We start from the raw sequence: 23,246 nt of genomic DNA, 5'->3' as shown, positions 1-23,246 counted from the left end.
TCTAGATTTTATTTCCAGAGGAGGGTGCTGGTCTAGATTTTATTTCTAGAGGAGGGTGCTGGTCTAGATTTTATTTCCTGTGGACGATGCTATTCTAGGTCATTCATTTGCCTCATCACGTGTTTCTCCAGACAGTTTATTTCCATGTCTCCATCTCGACTGTAAACTCCTTGCAGGACAGGCCATGTCCCATACATCTTTCTTTCCGCCAGCCCAGGGTGGCTTTAAAGAAACTTAGGCAGAGTGATCCTTCCAAAAGTGGATTTAATAAAGTTAATGCCCTCCCACCCCCAGCTCCAGTCTCCCTTAACCCCTTTTGATGATTTCCTGTTGGCTTTAAAATAAAGCAAAACTCTTCAATGTGGCTGCAAGGCCCTGTAGGGTCTGGTCCCTACCCGCCTCTCCACACTCCTGTCCCTTTCTGGGCCCAGCCAACCTTGCCTTCTTTCCTGCATGCTCCTGCTGCAGGGCCTTTGCACATGCCATTCTCTGTTAGGGGTGCCTGTTCTGTCCTGCGTCACCTGGAAAGTTCTGTGCATTCTTCGGATGTGAGCTCAGACAGACCATTCCAACCAAGACTCACAGGTGGCTCCTCACACCCAAGCCATGGCAAACCCCACAAAGCATCTCTTTGAGCTCATTTGCGAGCCCCCTGGGAATCCCTGGCCCTGTTCACCATCCAAATAATGATCCTGCAGCATGCTCATTGCACACTAGCTGGGGGAAGGTCCATGGACCGGGGATTCGATACCTGGGTCTCGAGTGTCTCTGAAATGTAATTTCCATCCAAGAATAACATTGGTAATAAGATGCCTCGTGTCAATTTTATGGACTGCAAATACCTTCCAGTTTGGCCCTGAGGTATGCTGCAGGTCCTGGCAGACCTGGAAAAGCCGTCAAAATGTGTCTCAGTCACTCTTCTAAAAATGGCTTTGTCCTTGACTCTAGGGCTGGCCACTGCTGGATGGGGGCAGAGGAAGCAGCCTGTGACTTCACACTGGGATGTCATTACCAGGGCCGTGGGGTGACCTCACAGGCAGGCAAGCTCGAGTGGGGCAGCCAAACCAGTGCCACTGTCCAAGGTCGGGACATCTGAGCCCCCGGAAGGGCACGCAGCCCTGCGGGCCTGTCACGCTCACCTGCTTGTGGTAGAATTGCTGCCGGATTTTGCATGGAGATACAGAATCTCTCACCCAGAGGCCTGAAGACGGCGCAGATGTGCTGTCTGTCAATGAGAGGAGGAAGGAAGACATCGCCCCCAAACCAAGTCACAGGCAGCACTGGGCCACCACGGTGCTCTGTGTCTCTCATTTTGCATTGTCTTTTTAAAAAGTTTCCTGGGGAAGACAGGGTCTCATTCTGTCACCCAGGCTGAAGTGTGGTAGCGTGATCACAGCTCACTCCAGCCTCAAACTCCTGGGTTTGACCCATCCTCCTCCCACCTCAGCCTCCCAAGTAGCTGGGATTACAGACGCCAGGCACCACATCCAGTCTTAACAAACATTTTATTGAAACAGAACATATACAGAAAAATTGTATGTGCACAGCTCAAGGAATTTTCACGAGTGAACACACTTATGTAACCAGCACCCAGATGAAAAATCAGCCCCTTTTTAATTCCCCAAATGCCCTCTGCAGGCCACCTTCCAGGTCCTATAGCAATTCCACTGCACCGCCATCCTGAGCCCTAATGCTACGGGGCCGCTTGCTGTTTCTAAATTCAATGCGAATGGGATCCTATGGGATCATGCACTTTCCTGTCTGGCTGAAGATCGTGCTGATGAGCTGCATCCACATCTTGTGCAGCAGACACTGGCTGTCATCGCTCTGCTAGGTCACGCTATGTGAGTCTACCACGTTTGTCCTGTTCACCTGCTAACAGATCTGTGGGTAATTCTCAGGATTATGGCTGTGACAAAGAATCCTGTTACGAATTTTCCAGGATGTGACTTTTGGTGAACACATGTACACATTTCTATGGGGTGTACCAGGAGTGGAATGGCTGGGTCACAGGTCAAGGGTATGTTTCACTTTTTTGTTGTTTTGGTTTTGAGACAGAGTCTCACTCTGTCACCCAGGCTGGAGTGTAATGGCGCAATCTCGGCTCACTGCACCCTCCGCCTCCCGGGTTCAAGCAATTCTCCCGCCTCAGCCTCCCAAGTAGCTGGAATTACAGGCATGCGCCACCGTGTCCAGCTAATTTTTGTATTTTTGTAGAGACAGGGTTTCGCTATGTTGGCCAGGCTGGACTTAAACTCCTGACCTCAGGTGATCTGCCCGCCTCAGCCTCCCAAAGTGCTGGAATTACAGGTGTGAGCCACCTTGCCCGGCCTGTTTAACTTCTTAAGAAACGTCCCAACTATCTTCCAAAGCAGCTGTACCATTTTACACCCAGCCTGCACCGTATGAGAGCCCTCGTAGCCCCATCTTCATCAGCACCTAGTACAGTCAGTCCTTTTCATTCCAGCCATCCTTGTGGGTGTGTACCGGTGGAAATAATTAGTAAACACCCACAATAAAAAGTCCAAGGACTTGGAAATTTGAAGGAGGACAAGATTACTTCCTTTGTGTGGGAAGATCAGGAAGGTGCCTAGAGATGTTTTTCTTATTTAATTCTGAATTTATTTTTCAAGCAGGCTCACATAGCTCAGACTTCAACACGTATAAAAAGGAACATGGTGAAGAAGATGTGTCTCTGATTAAAGCACACGTAGGGCCATCCTTCCCTCTCCATCCCTTCCCCTGGTTTCCAGCCCTGGGCAGCTGTTCCCTCCGGGGGACAGCCCACCCTGTGGGCCAGGTGAGCTCCTGGGCAGGCACCCTGCCATACTCCCATTCTGAGGGGGGCACGGGAGCCGTCCTGGGCGAGGCGGGGGGCAGGCTCATTCTCAGTTTGTAAACGTGTCCCTGGCACTTACAGCCAACATTTGATCTTAGAGCCAATATTTGATCTTCTCTTTGGCTCACCAAGTTCCCCATTTTACAGGGTTATTTATGTCTCTTGTCACTTTCTGTTCCTTTGCCCACTTTAGTTAGTTAGTTATACACAGACTTTTTTCTTTTTTCCAACTTCATTTGGAGCTAGTGTGATGAAAACAAAATAAGTATGACCTCATGGGCATCTCAGTGGCAGCTGCGGTGGACTCAGGGACTCTGAGCCGACAGAGTGGCCCTTCTGGGGCCAGCTTTCTGTGGCCGGCAGGGGTGGAACACAGACTTTAGAGCTTTGGGTACTGGGAGGGCTTTCCTGTCTGATCAAGAGGCTGGTTGGCAGTGGAGCAAACTGCCTGGACTGGGGAGGTGAATTGCATGGATTCAAAACCTGCCTCTACCCACTGCCACACTCTTTGTGCCTCAGTTTTCACACCTGTTAAATGGGACCACTATGATGATTCAAGAAAGTTGTTCATATGACACGCTTAGAGCAACATCTGGCACCCAGTAAGGGTGAGCTGCTATCATTAACAGCATGGATGACAGCACTCATAAAATCATAGCCCTAAGGTGACTGACCTTTAGTTTCCTGGGGACTGAGGAGCTCGCAGGACATGGGACTTTCAATGCTAAGACTGGGAAAGTCTTAGCAAACTAGGACAAGTTAGTTACCCTACATAGCACTGGATGAGCCCGCAAAGTCCCTTCTCTTCACTCCGACAGAAAGTGCAAACTAAGAAATCAATATTGATTAGGCATCCATTCATTCCATAAATAGTTACTAACTTCTACTCTATGCCAGGCACTGTTCAAGGTGCTGAGGACACAGGAGAGAATAAAACAATGTGCCTGCTACCCTCAGGGAGCTGACGTTCCAGTGGACAGACAGATAATAAACAAACAAACAGACCCTTGGATGGCAGGTGGCAGTGGCTGCTGGCAGGCAGAGGTATGCCCCAGTTAGGGAAAACACCAGGATGGGAGCTTTGAGAAGGATCCTTTAAGGAGGCAAATAGATAAAGGAAGGGAATGAGCCATGAGACCATCTGGAAGACAGGGGATCCAGGCTGGAGCAGCAGGTGCAGAGGCCCCGAGGTGAGAGGGTGCTAGCACCGAAATGCTTAGGAGGCAACAGCCTGAGAGATTTCATCTCAGCCAGTTGCGACCATCCCCATTTGGAAGCCAACACTAGGCATTGTAGGTGTATCAGTCCGTGTTTCACACTGTTCTAAAGAAATACCCAAGACTGGGCAATTTATAATGGAAAGAGGTGTAACTGACTCACAGTTCTGCATGGCAGGGGAGACCTCAGGAAACTTAGGATCATGGCGGAAGGCAAAGGAGACGCAAGTACCTTCTTCACAAGGTGGCAGGAAAGAGAGCAAAAGTGCAAGGAAACTGCCGTTTATAAAACCATCAGAGCGTGTGAGAACTCTCTCACTATCATGAGAACAGCATGGGGACACTGCCCCCATGATCCAGTCACCTCCCGCCAGGTCCTTCCCGAAACGTGTGGGGATTACAATTCAAGATGAGATTTGGGTGGGGACACAGAGCCAAACCTATCAGTAGGGATGCCAGTGAAGATGAGCATCCTCAGCTAGCAGTTACCGGAAAGACAATATGGCGCCACAGAAGGGATTCCAGACACAGAGGTGGAAGACTGGGCCCTCCGCTCGGTGCTGAGTGACCCTAGGCAAGCCTCTTAACTCCTCTGCACTTCCCTTTTCTCTAGTTTAAAGTGGGGACTCAGAGAGAAGGATCTCACCCTTCAGCGTGAGCCACTGGCCACGAGGCCTGCTTTTAAAATTCCACTTTAGGCCGGGCACGGTGGCTCACGCCTGTAATCCCAGCACTTTGGGAGGCTGAGGTGGGCAGATCATGAGGTCCGGAGTTTGAGACCAGCCTGGCCAACATGGTGAAACTCCATCTCTACTAAAGATACAAAAATTTAGCCAGGTGTGGTGGTGTGTGCCTGTAATCCCAGCTACTCGGAAGGTGGAGGCAGGAGAACCGCTTGAACCCGGGAGGTGGAGGTTGCAGTGAGCCAAGATGGCACCATTGCAACTGCAGCCTGGGTGACAGGGCAAGACTCAGTCTCAAAAAAAAAAGAAAAAAAAATCGACTTTTGGGGACAGCCACACAGAAGGAAGGACTGTAGTTCCCCAAGAGCATCTGTCCCTGGTAGCCACTAAGGCCCAGGGAGCCTTCCTAAAGCCTTTCTCAAGTGGGCCTGAGGGTGCCATTGCCGATGTGGACAGTGGGACAGTGAAGTTCAGGGGAAAGCAGCCTCCTTGCTAGCAAGAGGACGAAAAGTTAGGAACTTCCTTTGTTGGGGCTTCCTTGTCAGAGGAGAATAAATTGCAACTTCATTCTCCAAAATCTCCTTCAGAGAAAACCTGCACACAAATATCCCATGGGCTTGATGCTGACCGTCTAAACCTAGGATTTGTTAATACAGCCAAAGCTGCTTTTTTGTGAAAATTCGTAGCTCTGCCTGTGTGTGAAGTGTGTAAGAAGCCTGATTTCCTGGTTTGGTTTTCACAGTGAAATAGAAGCACTGCCCCTTGTCCATTTGGTTTTCAGACACACAGATCTGTTGTCTGTCTGTGGTTGATACCTGGCTCACCTTAGAGAGGGGAAGTTGAGCCTGGCCAAGTCAATGTGTTGCTCCATGATTCAAGGAGAAGACAGGCTGCCCCACTGTCAGTCCATATCCAAGGTACAGCCCCAGCTTTGTACCAGAGGCCTCTTGCCTCATGGGTGAAGCTGATTAGACCGAGGGGGCAACTCAATGTCAGCAGCCAATCCATTGGCTGGCAGGCAACCAGTGAGGAGGCTTAGAATGAAGAATCTCCCAAACAGGATAAGCAAGCCCAGTAAGATTCTCCTTCTTTGAATTAGGAATGTGGAGGGGGATCAGGTGGTTGGCAACAGGATCAGAAAGACCCGAGGTAGAGAGGAAAGGTGAATGGGGGAAGCCAGGAGCAAGGCAAAGCTGTGACCGAGACACTCTGCATAGAGCTCAGGATGTCTGAATGATAGCGAGAGAATACGCAAGAAGACACCCAGAGATACAGAAACAGAGAGTAGCTGAGTCCCACTAGAGCCTGCCCTGGAGGAAAGCATCCTCATGTCTGCTGAAGTCTTTGTAACTCCTAAGAAGGGAGTTAGGGCTTTCTAGCATCTTCCTTTGAGAGACATCATGTCCAGGGTTGCTGCATTTTGCTGGAGAGGGTGTGCAGTGTACATTTCCGGGAGGGAGAATGCCACATAATTGACAGCACCTCCTGCAGCTGTGCAGTGTACAACATTTACAACTGTACATGAGGGTTCTGACCAGGGCCGGCTTCTTAACATTTGGTGACTGCCAAATATCCATTGTATATTTATTTATTTATTTATTTATTTGTTCATCCAACACATAATTTTGAGGCATGTTCTAACTGCCTGGCACTATTTAAGGTGCTGGGAGTTCATGGGTGAATAAGACAGACATGGTCCCTGTTCTCATGAGTAGAGGCAACAGAAAATAAGGTGATTTCAGAGTGACAGCTGCGATGAAGGCAAAATGAAAGAGTGATATGATAGAGAGTGGCTTGTGGGTGAGAAGGCTGTATTCATTAGGTAGTCAGTAAAGGCCTCTCTAAGAAGAGACATTTGGGCACATATTTAACGAATGAGCCTAGCATGTTAAAACTGAGGGGACAGTGTTCTGTGGGGGGAACAGCGAGGGCAAAGGCTCTGAGGCATGAATTGCACCCAGACAGGGCCTGATTGCATAGGGTTCATTCCATTTCTGATTAAAAGTGTGTGGAAAGCATTAAGCATGTATTATAGCCTTGCAACACTCCCAATATCTGAGCAAGCGAGCATAGGCCCTTTCTCTTTGCAATGAAAATAGCTAAAATAGCACAGCCTGCCGGAGTCTTAATATTACTCCTCCATTTCTCAGAAAGGTCCATCTTCAGATCAAATGAGGCCACATGGAACCTTCACCCTTGAGCCATGTCAGATTAGCTTCTTGATGAATTACCTTAACTGGATTGGCTTCTAGCCAAAGTTATTTCAAGAAACCATCCTGGGAATTCTGTATTTACATTTGTCATAAAATGTTTGTCAAGAGAACTGTAACTCAAAGCCGGGTGCGGTGGGTCACGCCTGTAATCCTAGCACATTGAGAGGCCACGGCGGGCAGATCACCCGAGGTCAGAAATTCAAGACCAGCCTGGCCAACATGGTGAAACCCCGTCTCTACTAAAAATACAAAAATTAGCCAAGCTCAGTGGCACATGCCTGTAATCCCAGCTACTCGAGAGGCTGAGGCAGGAGAATCACTTGAACCTGGGAGGCGGAGGTCACAGTGAGCCGAGATTATGCCACTGCACTCCAGCCTGGGCAATAAGAGTGAAAACTCTGTCTCATAAAAAATAAAAATAAAGAGACCTGTAACTTCGTATCCCTTATATAAAGCCCAACATAAGAATTTACTTTAGAGTTTGGTATCAGAAATAAACTAAGGAATTGCTGTTTTCTTCTTTCTATAGTGAGAGGGATGAGGCGTCCTGGGTTTCTCTTTTTGACCTCACTACTAGGAAGCTCAAGGCTGAATCAGATGCTTCATCATAGGTATTGTTCATTCCTAGGGCTGGCAGTGACTCCTGTTTTCACTGGACCTAACTTGCCATTTCTGTCACGCTAATCTTTTAAATTATGATTTAAAGGTGTCTTTGTTGTACGCTGTCTCAAATTCTTTTTTTGGAGAGAGGCGGAGGTGCAAATAAAGACTTCATTCACCCAGGGTGTAAGCATATGCAAGGTCTAGTTGACCTAGTTCCCGAAGACTTAAGACTTGTAAATTCAAACAAACCTAAAGAAAAACAAACACAGATTTCATTTCTTACAATTAGCTTTGGGGTTAGAAATAAAAACAAATCTATCTCCTGGAATAGCTAATTATTCTCCCATGCCCTGACATTCGCGGCTGTTTGTGGGCTGAGACAAGCTCACTTTATTCCTGACACCACCTCCCTGGGTGGTGTCTGTGTCTGTCCTCGCCGAAGGATGTGAGCCTTCTAAAAGAGAGCAGGGACCCAGTGAAGCAGAACAGAAACCGATTTCAATTAAAAAGTCACTTGTGCATGGGCTGACAGCTCACCCGAGCCGCCTCTGACAGCCTGGTAACCCGTCATTTTTCCACTTTGCAAGGATGATTATGTTCCTTCAAAAGGCAGCATAATTAACGGGGCCTATTACAGCCTCCCACAGCTATGTAGGTTCTCTGGCTGTTTCCAGAGCTGGGGTGCGGGCGAGACCTGTCACTGTGTCCTCTAATGAGCCTTTGCAAGAAAAGGCCGCTCAAGCTGCCAGCAGGGCATCGCTCTGAGGGGGTGAGCTGTGGGGGGCATTTCCCCTGGCACACCAGGCCACCGGGCTGCCCCTGTGCTCAATTCTCAATTCTCACCCCTGGAGAAGGGATTTGCACCAGCAATTCCATTATACTCCCGGGGCTGCTATTCTTCTATCTGAAAAATGCCACACACACCAAAAAATAAAAAGCAGACAGCACTTAGGAATAGCCCAGAACGTAAACCATTGGTGCTCATGAGTTGAAGCAGAACCGTGGTTCTGAGTGTGGTCCCCGGATCAACAGTATCCCCTGGGAATCGACAGGAATGCAGCTTCTCAACTGGAACCCAGACCCCTGAATAAGAAAGGCAGAGGTGGGGCCCGGTGGTCTGTTCCCATCAGCTCCCCGGGGATTCTGAGGCTCACTCAAGCAGGAGGACCATTGGGGGTTAAGGAGGCAAAGAAAGGACTGAGCCTTGATTCGGGTCTCCTGGCTGCCTGCTCTCATTCCTCCTCCTACATGTATTGAGAGGAGAGAGAGGGCCCAAGGGTCTGAAGGGAGGGAAATGGGAAGAGAAAATGACTGTCAAAGGACATGGACATGCAGCCTCATTTCAAACCTCCACCAATGGGCTGGGCACCGTGGCTTCTGCCTGGAATCCCAGCACTTTGAGAAGCTGAGGTAGGAGGATCGCTTGAGGCCAGAAGTTCAAGACCAGCCTGGGCAACATGGCCAAACCTTGTTTCTACCAGTAAAGATATAAAAATCAGGTAGGCATGGTGGCTCCTGCCTGGAGTCCCAGCGCTTTGGGAGGCCAAGGCAGGAAGATCGCTTGAGGCCAGGAGTTCGAGATCAACCTGGGCAACACAGCAAGACCCCATCTCTACAAAATACAAAAAATAAAACCTCCACCGATGATAAAACAGAAGACATAATTAAACAAGAAAATAACTGATTATACTGAGCGCTACAAAAAAGAAAAGGATAAAAGAAGGAAGGAAAAAAGAGGGAGAATAAAAAGGAAAGGTCTGGGGAAGATCACAGGTCACTGAGCAGCAGCTGAGTCTCATCTGGGGTGATTGTGCCCCCATCCACCCAGGGAGATATTTTTGGTTGTGTGTGTTGGGAGGCTGGAGGAGAAGTGGATGCTACCAGCATCTGGTGGGTGGAGGCCAGGGATGTCGCTAAACAGCACAGCCCCACCCAGCACAGCCCCACCACAAAGAATGATGCAGCCTCAAATGTCACCGGCGTGGAGGCTGAGAACTCCTGCCATGGCATCATCAAGGAAAACATCTCCAAGGAGATAACATTCGAGCTGAGACCTGCACGATAAGAACAGACAGCTATGGGTGGAATTCTGTCCCCAAGGGAGCTACACTGAGTCCTAGCCTCTGTGAATGGAGCCTTATTTGGAAACAAGGTCTTTGCAGATGTGATCGAGGTAAGATGAAGGCATTCGAGTGGGCTCTAATCCAGTATGACTGGTGTCAACTGTGTCTTTATACAAAGAGGACAGAGATGCAGAGACAGGTGCATACAGAGTACGGATGATCGGAAGATCCACAAGGAGGAGGCCACATGAAGACAGAGGCTGAAATCGGAGGGGTCATCTGCAAGCCAGGGACCACCAAGGGTGGCCAGCAACCCCCAGGAGCTAGGAGGGAGGCCTGGAGCCTCCAGAGGGAAACACGCTTGAGTTTGGACTTCTGGCCTCCAGAACTGTGAAAGAAGAGATTGCTTTCATTTGGGATACTTGTTGCAGTGGCCCAAGAAACAATACCAAGACCAGCTATGCAAAGAAGGGAGAGAGCCTTCCAGCAGAGCAGTCAGCAAGGGAGTCGGGAAAGGTTCGGGTGGTGGAAGAGCCGGAAGCAGGCCCCAGTGACCGAGCAGGTGGTGAAGGGAGTGTGGTAGGAGATGAGGCTTGAGGAGCCGAGGGGCCAGGCCTGGTGAAAGTCCCATGCAGGAACTGCCCTCTTTCCACCAGGAGAAATGAAATATTCTCAACACCAGAGATGGGGAGGCGAGGCTGAGAGAAAACTATACAAACTGACCTTGTTAAAATCACTTATATCTTCCTTTAGCTTCTCCATATCTTTTAGTGCCTTTTCCAAAAGAGGCTGCCTCTCTTTGTTCAACCTAGTATAAAAACATTTAGGGGTTGCCACATTTTTGGAGGAGGATCCTATGTCCCATAAAATTTATTAAATCAAGTTGTTTGGGCTGGACATGGTGGCTCATACCTGTAATCCCAGAACCTTGGGAGACTGAGGCAGGTGGATCACCTGAGGTCAGGAGTTCGAGACCAGCCTGGCCAACATGACGAAACCCTGTCTCTACTAAAATTACAAAAATTAGATGGGTGTGGTGGCACGCGCCTGTAATTCCAGCTACTTGGGAGGCTGAGACAGGAGAATCACTTGAACCCAGGAGGCAGAGGTCGCAGTGAGCCAAGATCATGCCACTGCACTCTAGCCTGGGCAACAGAGAAAGACTCCATCTCAAAAATAAATAAATAGATAGATAGATAGATAGATAGATAGATAGATAGATAGATAGATAAATAAACTTGTTTGCTTTTGTCCTGTGAATCTGTCTTATATCCATTTAATTCTCAGGTCCAGCTGACAACCCTAAGAGGGCAGAGGTTGAGTTTTGCCCCCGCTGCAGTGGCTTTCTGGAGAGGACTAGAAGTGGATGCTTCTACTTGTTGGGATCTCCTGGGCAAAAAAGAATAATGTGCAAGTTCATTTCAAAATCTTGTTCTGAGAAACTCAGTAAACAAGCCTCATGCTGAGGGTCTTAGTCTAGCACTTGCCAGCTCAGCTAAAGCTGCTTTTTTAGTGAAAACTCATAGCTTTGTCTACATGGGACATACATGGGTAAGAAGCCTGATTTCATGGCTGGGTTTTCATGATGGAATAGAAGTCCCAGTCCTTGTCTATCTGCTACTCTGGTGGAAGCAGGAGAGATGGAGAAGTGAGCAAATCCGGGAGAGAAAATGTTCAAGGTTTACTGGTGAGGGGATGTGGGGGATTCAGGAGAAGATTGAATCATTGATGACTCCTGTGAGCAGTAGGGGCAGGGATAAACTTGGAAGATGGTCCACACCCCAGTACCTGATGTCTGGGGCAATGCAGGAGAGGTCAAGATTCAGGAAACTCTGAAGAGAAGCCACTAGGACACTCACAGTCCTGATAACTCATTTACGCCCTGAGGTCTAGGAAACTCAGGCATCCCAGCGGAGCCTGGCACCATTTTCAGGGCTAAGGACAAACCCCCAAAAGAGAATCAGTCCCTTTTGCAAACCAGGGAGGACACCAAGAGCCTCCACTACCCTGAATTTCACCAGCATCTGACACCGAGCAGAGAGCCAGCATAGCTGTCGGCCCTGCAGAAGCCATGGATGAAATCCAACCCTCTGCTACCATCCGTCATCTCTAATATCTGGAGATTAGGAAGCTGAGGGGGGCTGTGTGAGATTTTCACATTCATTCTGCAACATGATGTGACCCCTGCTGGAGCCAGCAATGGTACTAAGGGGACTTTTAAGAAAAAACGTGAACTTTTCCATTCCCTTCATTGCCCTAAAAATCATATGAACAGGCTCTGGCCCACATTTGAACTTTCCAGAATAAGGCGATTATTGTTTTTCTCTTTTGTTTTTCTTGGTTACCTGCTGCTCGGTCGCTGGGCTGGGCTGTTTTGGAAAATTTGTAGAAGGATTTCTAAGCCCGTTTGTCAGTTCTGATTTGTGATCACAGTGTGCTTAGGAGCGAAGGTTCCACGCCAGGTGGTCCTCCTTAGCCCAAGCTGGGCAGATGTCCACGGCCCTGCTGGTGCTGAACAAAACCACAAAGCATCTCCCGCAGACCATCAAGCAGGCCGCCATTTATCCTCTGGGTCAACTTGAATCTGCACAACTTTCTCATCCTTGTCATAAAGGACTTGTCTGAGATCACACAGCAAAACAATCTACATCCCTTTCTTAATTCTAGTCTTTTGTGCTAAGAAGAGAGGAATCCTCTTTCTGCAAGGAAGACATCAATCCTGTCTTAGATGAGTTTGATAATCATGAGAATAGTTCCAAAATGGAATGAGTTGATTTTGAGTAAGTGAGCTCTTCCTTGATAGAAATCAAGAGGGGAATCTGTAGTGTGCTCACACTGGCTCATACAGCTCACGGGAGGTGACCCGCACACCTCTTCCCAATGCCATGTTCACTGACATCTCATTGGTAGCTCAAGATCAGTCACACTAAGAGGATTTACACTACAAGAATTGGCAAATTCTACAAACCAAGGTTCCCTCCACCCAAGAGAGCCGGTTATTCAACATCTATCAGCAGTCTCCTAAGAGTCATTCATTCATCCATCCATCCATTCATGCATCTGTTCATTCCACAACCCTAAACAAGCAGTTACTGTACACCTGACACCATGCTGGGTACTGGGTACCAAACAAGTGATGGAGTGTCTGCTTTTAAGAAATGCATTATAGGCCAGTGCAGTGGTTCATGCCTGTAATCCCAGCACTTTGGGAGGCCGAGGTAGGCAGATTATGAGGTCAGGAGTTCGAGACCAGCCTGGCCAACATAATGAAACCCCATCTCTATTAAAAATACAAAAAATTAGCCGGGCATGGTGGCAGCTGCCTGTAATCCCAGCTACTCAGGAGGCTGAGGCAGGAGAATTGCTTGAATCCAGGAGATGGAGGTTACAGTGAACTGAGATCACGCCATTGCACTGCAGCCCAGATGACAGTGCAAGACTTCCTCTCAAAAAAAGAAAGAGAGAAGAGAGAAGAAAGAGAGAGAGAAAGAGAGAAGAAAGAAAGAAAGAAAAAGAAAGAAAGAAAGAAAGAAAGAAAGAAAGAAAGAAAGAAAGAAAAGAAAAGAAAGAGGAAGGAAGGAAGGGAGAGAGAGAGAAAGAAGAAAGAAAGAAAAGAAAGAAAGAAAGAAGAAAGAAAGAAGGAAAGAAAGAAATAAAAAGAAAGAAAAGAAAGAAAGAAAAGAAAAGAAAAGAAAAGAAAAGAAAAGAAAGAGAGAGAAAGCCAGGCATGGTGGCGGGCGCCTATAGTTCCAGCTACTCAGGAGGCTGAGGCAGGAGAATAGCATGAACCCAGGAGGCAGAGTTTGCAGTGAGTGAAGATCATGCCACTGCACTGTAGCCTGGGCAACAGAGCGAAGCTGTCTCAAAAAAAAAAAAAAAAAAAAAAAAATGCATTATATGGAAATATGGAAAGGGGGATAAATACCTACCTCCTCACCTTCATTATTTTAAAATAATGAAAAGAAGAAGACTAAAACAAGACAACAACAAAAAGAAGATCTGGGAACAGTCCCATTTTACTGCTGCAGCTGTAGGAAGCCACCTGGCTCAGCAAAAGGACTGCATTTTAACCCTTCTCCTCCTCTTTCTTATTATAGAAGAAAGAAAATCTTCTTCAGATAGGACACTGGATGGTGATGGGGGCCAAGTGACTGGGGAGGAGGGGACAGGTATATGTGATTATTTGCGCGTAATAATATTTAGTAAGAACGACGTGCCAGTTACCATCCTCAGGGATCCCTACAACAGCTTATAGGGTCAGCTGAAGAGTGTATCACTGTTCACCAAAGTATGCCATCCCCATCACCCTACTTCCCCTCCTCCATGGAAAAATGATGCCATCCAACCCTATTGAACTTAAGTGTGACCATGTGACATATTTTGGCCAATGCAATGTGTGCATAAGTGATGTGTTTCACTTCCACTTGAAAACTTTACAAGACAGGATGTGCTTTGTTTCATCATTTTTGCCCTCTGTCAGGAGGCTGGCCATGTTCTAGATTAAAGCTGCTCCATTGGTCCTGAAGTGAGGACGAAGGGGAGCAAAACTCCCTGCCTGCCTGCAAAGGACATGGAGTGAGAGTGAGAAATAATCCTTTGTTGCATGAACCAAGATTTTAGGTTTGTTTGTTACTGCAGCATAACGCAACATAGCCTGACTGATGCAAGGTAGCTAATATCCATTTTCCCACAATATAAGTGAAGAAATTGACATGCAGAGAGGCTTAGTTATTTTCTCCAGCTCACACAGCTGGCAAAGGATAGCAATGGAACTTGAACCCAAGAAGGCTGCTGCTGGAATTCCAGTTGTTAACCACTACCCCATGGTTGTTCTAATCCTGACTGACATTTTGGGTCTTAGCAAAAACCTAAGACTCATTGCCTGGAGTCTCTTTCCCATTCACTCTTCTTAAAACCTATGTTTATTTTTAAAAGAATTTATTCCATATGTTCCTGACCCTCTTTCATTTAAGTCATCCTAACTACATTTGGACAGAGCTGTGCGATATCCAGGGAAATTCTGGGTTGTAATTTCTTTTTTCTTCAGTAGAGGAGACAATATAACCCAACCAGGCTCCCAAGGGGAAGGCAGCCTGGGGGTCTCTCACCCACTTCAGCCTAGGAAGAAATAGGAGAAGGCAGACTATTTCCAGAAAAATCCTAAGAAAGCCAGGGTAATAGTGGATGGCAGAGGGGCTCATCAATATCACAGGGGCATGGGGAAAATCTAAAATAGAGGCAGTTGAATTTTCACTGGATGTGATCTTTATCCCTGATTATCTCTTTAAAAAGCAAATTGGGGAGTGGGATGCTGATGACTGGAGGAAGAGCATGGAGCCGCAGTTCTCAAATTGGTTGGTTGCAGGATGTGGTGGGCTGCACAATGGACCCTCAAAAGTTGTGTCTACATCCATATCCCTGGAATCTGTGAATGGGATCTTATTTGGAAAAAGGGTATTTATAGATGTAATTAAGGATCCAAGATGAGATTATTCTGAGTTTTTCAGGTGAGTACTAAATCCAATGACATGTCCTTATGAGAGAAAGGGAGATTTAAGATGGAGAAGAGGAGAGGACTGTGTGAGGACGGAGGTAGATACTGGAGTGATGCAGTCACAAGCCAACAAGCCAGCAGCCCCCAGAGCTGGGAAGACCTTCCTCTAGAGCCCTTGGAAGAAGCAGCACCCTGTTGACACCTTGATTTTGGCCCAGTGATACTGATTTTGGACTTTGGGCCTCCAGGACTGCAAGAGAATAAACCTGTTATTTCAAGCCACTAAATGTGTGGCAATTGGTTACAGACGCTCTGGGAAACTAACATACAGGGCCTCTTCTTAAAACTTAACTGAGGATTCTCAAAGAGCTTTTACTTTGATATACCCTTTATCTGTTGATATTTATTGTATTTGAAATTAAAACAGAATTTTAAAAAATTATGTATTTTAAAATAACAATTATGTATCTAGTACATGTTGACATAAATAGCACATTTTTTTTTTTTCAGGACAAATAACTGCTTTCCAAAATAAAAGACTGAGGGGGGAGAAGAGTGGCATGGGTTTACATTTCATACATACATTTCTCTAATGTCTGGCTTAGCCAAAGATGGCTGGATTCTCATATCTGCTTCTGCCTTCAATCCCTCGTAAGACTTTTTTTTTGGTCCAAGTGTGAAAAAAAATCCAGCCACCCACTGATAAGTAGCTGGAGGAAGAAGCAGGATTTGAATAACCTTTTCAGATCTGTGGATGCACCATGTAGCCTCTGGAAAACTCCACCGTACACTTGTGAGAGAATGGGAGCCAGAAAGACAATTCCTTTAGTATTAATATAAAAATAGATTTGATCTGGAAGGGGTTCCCTCAGGGGTTCCTTGACCATACTTTGAGAATCAGTGCCAACGAGGAAGGAAGAGAAAGGAAAGACAAGAAATCAAGACTCTCTGATGTTGACCAAAGTAAACCAAAGGAAGAAAATCCATGCTGGTTTTGGCCAAGGTGAAGCCTTTCTCCTGCTCCTGCCGTGGCAGAGCGTTGGCTGGAGGGCCGTGGCTGAGAGCTTCCCAATCAAGGAGAGTTCTGCTCCTCCAGCGCCAGAGCTCACAGACAGCTCCCAGCAGCCCTGCTGGAAAAAGTGCTCAGTTCTCGTTTTGGCACCAAGGCCATGAGCTGTGTGACTTTCTGTTCACGTGTGGCAGCGCAGCCAGGAGCTGTGGGCCTGGCGGAGACACATCCTGGGTGCTGTCAACGCGGCAGCTCCCAGCTCCCTGATTTCATGAGCTGGCTCCACACAGGGCCTCTACCTCTTGGCACCCTCAATTCCCTCCTCTAAGGCAGAGAAGCCCTCAAGAAAGCCCGCTAAGGATAGGGGTCACACACATCTCACGGAATGGATTCAACCCTTGATAATATAAAAAATATATAATATAATGATAATATTAAAAATAGATAATGTTTTAAAAATCTATTTTTGTATTAATACTACAGGAATTGTCTTTCTGGCTCTCATTCTCTAACGAGTGTATGGTGCAGTTTTCCAGAGGCTACGTGGTGCATCCACAATTATCTGAAAAGATTATTCGAATCCTGCGTCTTCTTCCAGCTACCTATCAGTGGGTGGCTGGATTTGCAATTTTTCATACCTCAACCAAAAAAAAAAAAAAAAAAAAAGTGTTACAAGGGATTGAATGCAGAAGCAGAGATGAGAATCCAGCCATCTTTGGTTAAGCCAGACATTAAAGAAGCATTCCTCCAGGGACCTCCCTGCCTGTAGGGGGTCCACACCAGAGGCCCCAGCTCTGCTGCCGTGTCTCTGTCCCTCCCCATTAAACACCACGTGGCCTGTGTGGGCCAGAGTTAACTAGTCAGGGATGCAGAGCCAGCCTCAAAGCACTGTGCTCCATGACCATCCCATAAACCATCCCTGAGAATCCCAGAACTCACGCCTCACAGAGCCCAGAGCCACTAATGCTGGTGACATGGCATCCCCCACTCTCCAGAGACCACCCCAAGGGGAGGAGGAGAGGGAGCCAGGCTTCTGACAAAACCCATACCCTGTGATCCCACATCCTAAAATCCCATGGGCCATGGCTTTCTGAATGCACTTTCTCCAATGACTCCATTTACTCCGCCTCCTTCCTGCCACTGCCTTGCTCCCCACAGAGGCCTGACTTGTTACTGGACCTCCAGGTGAGCTGGACTCTGCTGGAGTCCTGCTTGCCAAGAGTTCTCCTAGTGGAAAAGGGTCCTTGGTTCTTGTTTTGGTGTCAAGATAATGAGTTGTGCAAGCGTCTACAGCCAAGAGTTCCCGGCCGGCTGCTGAGACATATCCCCGGCTACTGTCCACATGGCAGCCACGAGTTCCCTCAAAAACGAGACACTGGGATGACTTTGCCCTTTCTCTTCCACAGGATTCACCTGAGGGCCTGCAGAGAACACATGGGAAAGAGCATTAGGAAAAGTGCAGGTTCCACAGGTAGAGGAAATGCTCGGCTTCCGTCTGCGGTTCCCAACACTGCACTTCACTGTTCATCGCTGTCGGTCATTTTGCTTCTCTGGATAAATGGCCAAGCCATGCTATCTTGGTTTCCTTATCCATAAAGTAAGGGTGATGACAAACCGTCCTTTCTCCCTCCACTTGTAAGAATTGAATGAGATCAACACGTTGCTGTGTTGAGAAAGTCAAGATAGCAGAGACATGAAAAGCTCCTCCTTCCCTCTGTTCCTTCCAGGAACATGTATTGAGCCCCCAGCACATAAGTGCCAGTGATACTGAGGTGAGAAAGACCTCGTTGGTGCCACCCTCACTTGCAGAGTTTAAGTCTTGTGCACATCACGTGCAAATCAACATCTCCCCCAAACCCAGTTCTTCCCCCACCGGGGCCAGTTGGAATTCTGGAAGTCCTGGCTTCCGCCCGGCTGTCTCAGTCAACCTCACAGCATCTTCACACTGTCATGCTTTGCTGGAACGACCTGCCCATCAGAGTGGCATTGAAGACATCACACTATCTTGTATCTCTGTGCCTGTGTCGCAGCTTCCTTTGTGACATGATTCATGTTCAAAAAGCCAGAATCAAGTTGTGACAGGATTAGAAAAGGTCTCAATGTCCAGGTTCCCAACCTCAGTTCTGAGGATGGGGTCTCTCTAGCAAAGGTTGACACAAGAAGGGGAATTAGGTGAAATGGAAATGGGGTCATTATTTCAGGCTGGCTTACCACTCTACTTTCAAATCTGGGATTATCCAGTTCTTAATCCTTTCTGTGCTAAAACCCTTCTCAGGTGCTGAAACTTCTACAGCAAAAACATAAAAGAAGAGAGGAGAAAGGATCTCTAGTTTTCTCAAGTGGTCAACTTTCCAGATTTCAGGTTGACAGAGTGGGCTTAGATCTGGTAATTCAGCATCCCCAGAAGCCCTCCTCAGCCCCAAACCCACCCCTTTCCATCAGATGAGTACGTGGAAGAATTCAGCACAGGCCCTAGTGGAACTGGCCTTGTGGGATTAGAAAATAATTGCAAAGAAATCTGACCTCATCAGGGGTGGAGGGGAAGCTGACCCTAACGAAAAGTTCTACAAAAAAAGAAAAAAGAAAAGGACCCAGAAAAGGCACAGAAATCAGCCCTACTCATAAATGAGCAATCCTCCATGATGACCCAATAGTTTTCGAAAACAACTACAGTCTTTCCAGGAGCGTCTCCTAAGTTCCAGGCAGTGTTCTAAATGCCTTATGTGTCTTATCTAATGTAGTCCCAGAGCATAGACTTCTCACTACTGCAATCAACAGGGACATGACACAGTGGGACAAGGACCAGGCTAGGCTAGAATTCCCAAAATAAAAAATTTTGAATCATTGCAGAAAGCAATCAACACATGGAACCAATAAAGAGAGTCAATAAAACAGAAGATCCTGAAAGCACAAAGAAAGATTGAGGAAGAAGTTAACAGAAATGAGAGGAATGAGAAAGAAGGTGAAAGTTCCTCAACCTCCCAAGTAGAAAAGACAGATTCCTTTCAAATATGCCTAAAACTGGCTACTTCTGGGGACTCTTAGGCTGCTGTGACCAAGACCAGAAGTTAATTTTCAAAAACATTAAAGAACTGGTGGTAGCTAAGAAAGTGGCCCACATTGACATTGTTATTAAATGTAATTACATCAGAAGGATATTCTTACAGACTTTACCTCCTAAGTACCATTTTAGCAGACATCAGTGGAAAACACTTTGTTGAGAACTGCAAGGTTGCTTTAATAGAGGTGTTAAAAATGTTTATAAAAAAGAACTGCAAGGACTAAAGAAAAGGAGAAAGGGTTTTTAAAACCCTTCCCATGTTGGAAAAGTATCTATGAAGACCAGAATATTTTGGACAAAAATAAATAATGTAAATTAGGATGGGGCACTTTTGGGTTAGGATGGTTGATTGGACATATACATCTAATGTTCCTTCTCAAAATTTTAGCAAAACTACAAAAAAGGGCAGCTTTTTTTTTTTTTTTTTTTTTTTGTGTTTTAAAAGCTTAAATCTTCAAGGTAAAAAGAGGAAGGAGAGGAGAGAACTGCAAAAAAATTTTGGAAACTGAGAGGTGGATAGATGAGTAGTAGCTGACTTAGCAGACTCAGAAAGCCAAATCCTAAACCAGTAGTGGGGAAAGCTGATAACTTAAAGGAAAGTCCACTTCTCATGGGTGATACTAAAAAGCAGGTATTTGCCATTTAAATATACTATTATATCACTGACAACAGAACATATCTTACATATTAAAACCATCGTAAGAAAGGGACAATGAAGAAGCCTAGCTAAGAGAAAACAAAACCAAGTAGCCATCAAGGAAAGCAAAACCATTATAACAATAAATATAAATAGTCCAAATTCAGCTATAAAGAGGCACAGGGTCTCAAAGTGGACTTTTACAAGAGAAATTGGTATAGAAAGGCTAAAAATATGACAAATAATTTTCAAATTCATATAACAAGAAACAGATTAATAATGTAGTTTGAAAAACAAAATATTCATCAGGATATAAATTGATTATTATTAAAAAGTTATAGTTAGTAATGGACTAAAGATAAGGCATTCATGAACTATAAACTAACAATAGTATAAAATGAATAGAATAGAAACTAGTATTCTATTAGGGACAAGTTAATAAAGGCAGAGTATATTAAAGATCTGCAAGTCTGTGAATAAAGGAAATTAACAAAAAGTTGAATATATAGAACTTACAGTCTTGACAAACCTATACCATACAAGCAGGAATTAGGCCTCTGTCTTAGTTCATTAAGGCTACTATCACAAAATACCATAGACTGGGCAGCTTATAAGTAACAGGAATTTCTCTCGCACAGTCCTGAAGGCTGGGGAGTTCAAGATCGAGGTGATGGCAGATTTGGTGTTTGGTGAGGATCGACTCTCTGGTTAACAATTGCACCTTCTTGCTGTGTCCTTGTGTGGTGGGAGGAAGAAAGCAGCTCTCCTGGGTCTCTTTTATAAGGACACTGATCCCATTCACGAGGGCTCTGCTTTCATGATCTAACCGTGTCCCAAAGCTCCTACCTCCTAATATCACATTGATCATTAGGTTAAGCACTTGAATATTAGGGAGACACAAATATTCAAACCATAGCAACCTCCTTTTGAGTGTTTATAGTTCTTGCATAAAAATTACCCACAAAATGGGTGCCTGTAATTCCAGCTACTCGGGAGACTGAGGCAGGAGAATTGGTTGAACCCAGGAGGCGGAGGTTGCAGTGAGCTGAGATCACACCATCGTACTCTAGCCTGGGGAACAAGAGTAAATTCTGTCTAAAAAAAAAAAAAAACCTTACCCACAAAAACTCAATGCATTTCAACAGAAGCAAAAAATATATGTATACCAATATTCAGTGCAAGCCTCTCTATAAAAGTCAATACTTGAAAACAAGCTACAAGGTTTCATAGTTCATGACATAGCAACATGATGAAATATTACAGGTCATCATGAGGGCCAGGTGGAAATGGGAAAATGTTTGATAGGCCAAGCTAAAATGTACCAATACATTTTATGTACACATTTATTTTATAATAAGTGGAAGAAAATGTCAAAAAATAAAACTAGCTATATACAGGATGACCAGATTATTATCACTCTATTAGATTAATGTTATTATTATATTGTTTTATACACACACACATATATAAAATATATATATAATATATTAAAATTTTGGCTTACAAAATAAGTCAAAATAAAACAAAAATCCAAGAAAAAGAAAATAGGACTCTTTTACTTGTCTTTTACTTGACATCTTACCTTCTCTCAGTGGGTTTTTAAATATTTTATAAACCCTGGGTAGTTAAGGTTTTGGCACTAAGGGACAATCTGAATTTTTTATCACCTGGACAGGTCAAAACTGGTTGATAATTCTTCCTTTGGGACAGAAATGAAGACATGATTTACTAGATGCCAAACCAAGTGGCCCAAAGATGGGAGACCCATTTCTTCCAATTCAGGAACCCAAGTAGCTGGCCTGGTCCCTGCATCCCTGTGTACGTGTGTGTGTGTGTGTGTGTGTGTGTGTGTGTGTATGTGCATGGACATGTGTGCTTGTGTGTGCATGAACGTGCAGGAAAGGAGGTCCGTTTCTAAGTATCCACAGCTCTGGTTGCAGTCTCTTGTTCATGCCCCACCTAAGCAGGTCTTTTGGGGTTTTACATGGCAGACTCTGGAGAGTTTCATGCACAGGAGGCTCCCTAGAACTTTTGAACTGTGGGAAGAGATTTCCACTTTGCAGTGAAGCCTTAATTTAAAAAACATGTTACTTCTGGAAAAGGAGGCTGGTGGATATGTTGACATTTCCTTACAAAGCTGTGTTCTCCACAGACAGTAAAGAGGTGGAGGGGTAAGAGAAAGAGAAGAAACAAATGTTTGGCGCCCACCGTTTTTTGGAACGATGTTCAAAACCCATTCTACATTCTTGTGAAAAATCTGCAATTCTGACAAATCTTCAACCTTTTTGAAGGTGGACCAGGTTTTTGTAAACAGCCTAAAGTAATTCTGAGTTCAGTGTGGTGAATAAGCATGGTAATTTATCTTGTTAATGATGTCATTATTAAAGCAGGTATAGCTCAATGAGATTGATTTCCACGTGTAATTTACAGGCTGCCTTGAAAAGGAATTTATAAAGATGATATTAATAGCTGGGTCATTGCTAGAATAAGTGTAATACACTCCAAGGTCATTACTTTGAAGGAAAACACTTGTTTGAGCTAAAAGCTTTCATACATTGTTTTTAAAGTTTGGTTTTATTATTTTACAGGTTCTTTCACTCTTTTAAAAATGGGGAAAAATCGCTATTTCTCTGATTATAAAAGTGTACATGGAAATAATACATTGAAAACATACAGAAGGGGACGAAGAAGAAAACGTTACGCATAATCATGCTTCAGAGATCTTCATCGTTAAAATGTTGATGTGCGCCACTCCATTTTTAAACAAATTTACAGACTTTTTAATTAGGAGGTAGATCTTAGAAAAGACTTTATTTCCGAAGATTTCTTTCTTCTTTATTGTAGCATGTAAAGAATGGAGTGAGTAAAGATTTTTCTTCTCAGTAAAAACAAATCTTATTTTTATTTTCAAATATGATTTTTAGCTCACCTTTAAGAAACAATGTCTTGGCCAGGCCAGGTGGCTCGTGCCTGTAATTCCAGCACTTTGGGAGGCTGAGGCGGGCGGATCACGAGGTCAGGAGTTCGAGACCAGCCTGGCCAGCATGGTGAAACCCCATCTCTACTAAAAATACAAAAATTAGCCGGGCATGATGGCAGGCGACTGTAATCCCAGCTACTCAGGAGGCTAAGGCAAGAGAATTGCTTGAACCTGGGAGGCAGAGGTTGCAATGAGCTGAGATTGTGCCACTGCACTCTAGCCTGGTGACAGAGCAAGATTCCATCTCAAAAAAAAAAAAAAAAAAAGAGAGAGAGAGAGAGAAAAAAAGAAAAGAAACAATGTCTTTATTCCTCAGTGTGCCAGTAGGATTGTCTGTCTTTGTTTATTCATTATTAGATGATTCATTATCAGATGTTGGAAGGTGATTCTTTGGCATTTATTTTGAAATTATTCATTAAGATGGAAGTACTTTTATAATAGTTTATA

General features: G+C 45.3%; 1 protein-coding gene across 1 annotated transcript in view; it reads left to right on the top strand.

Moving 5' to 3' along the window:
* The first annotated feature begins 714 nt into the window (after positions 1-714).
* The window catches only part of CCDC92 (coiled-coil domain containing 92), a 299,056-nt gene continuing 276,524 nt past the window's right edge, over positions 715-23,246 (top strand). The window contains exon 1 of the mRNA XM_050748100.1: positions 715-727. The gene's annotated coding sequence lies outside the window, so the exon portion shown is untranslated. The remainder of the gene's footprint in view (positions 728-23,246) is intronic.

The sequence above is a fragment of the Macaca thibetana genome, chromosome 11 (assembly GCF_024542745.1).
Source record: "Macaca thibetana thibetana isolate TM-01 chromosome 11, ASM2454274v1, whole genome shotgun sequence".
In the NCBI taxonomy this organism is placed as follows: domain Eukaryota; kingdom Metazoa; phylum Chordata; class Mammalia; order Primates; family Cercopithecidae; genus Macaca; species Macaca thibetana.
This window is presented reverse-complemented; position numbering and strand designations above follow the sequence as displayed.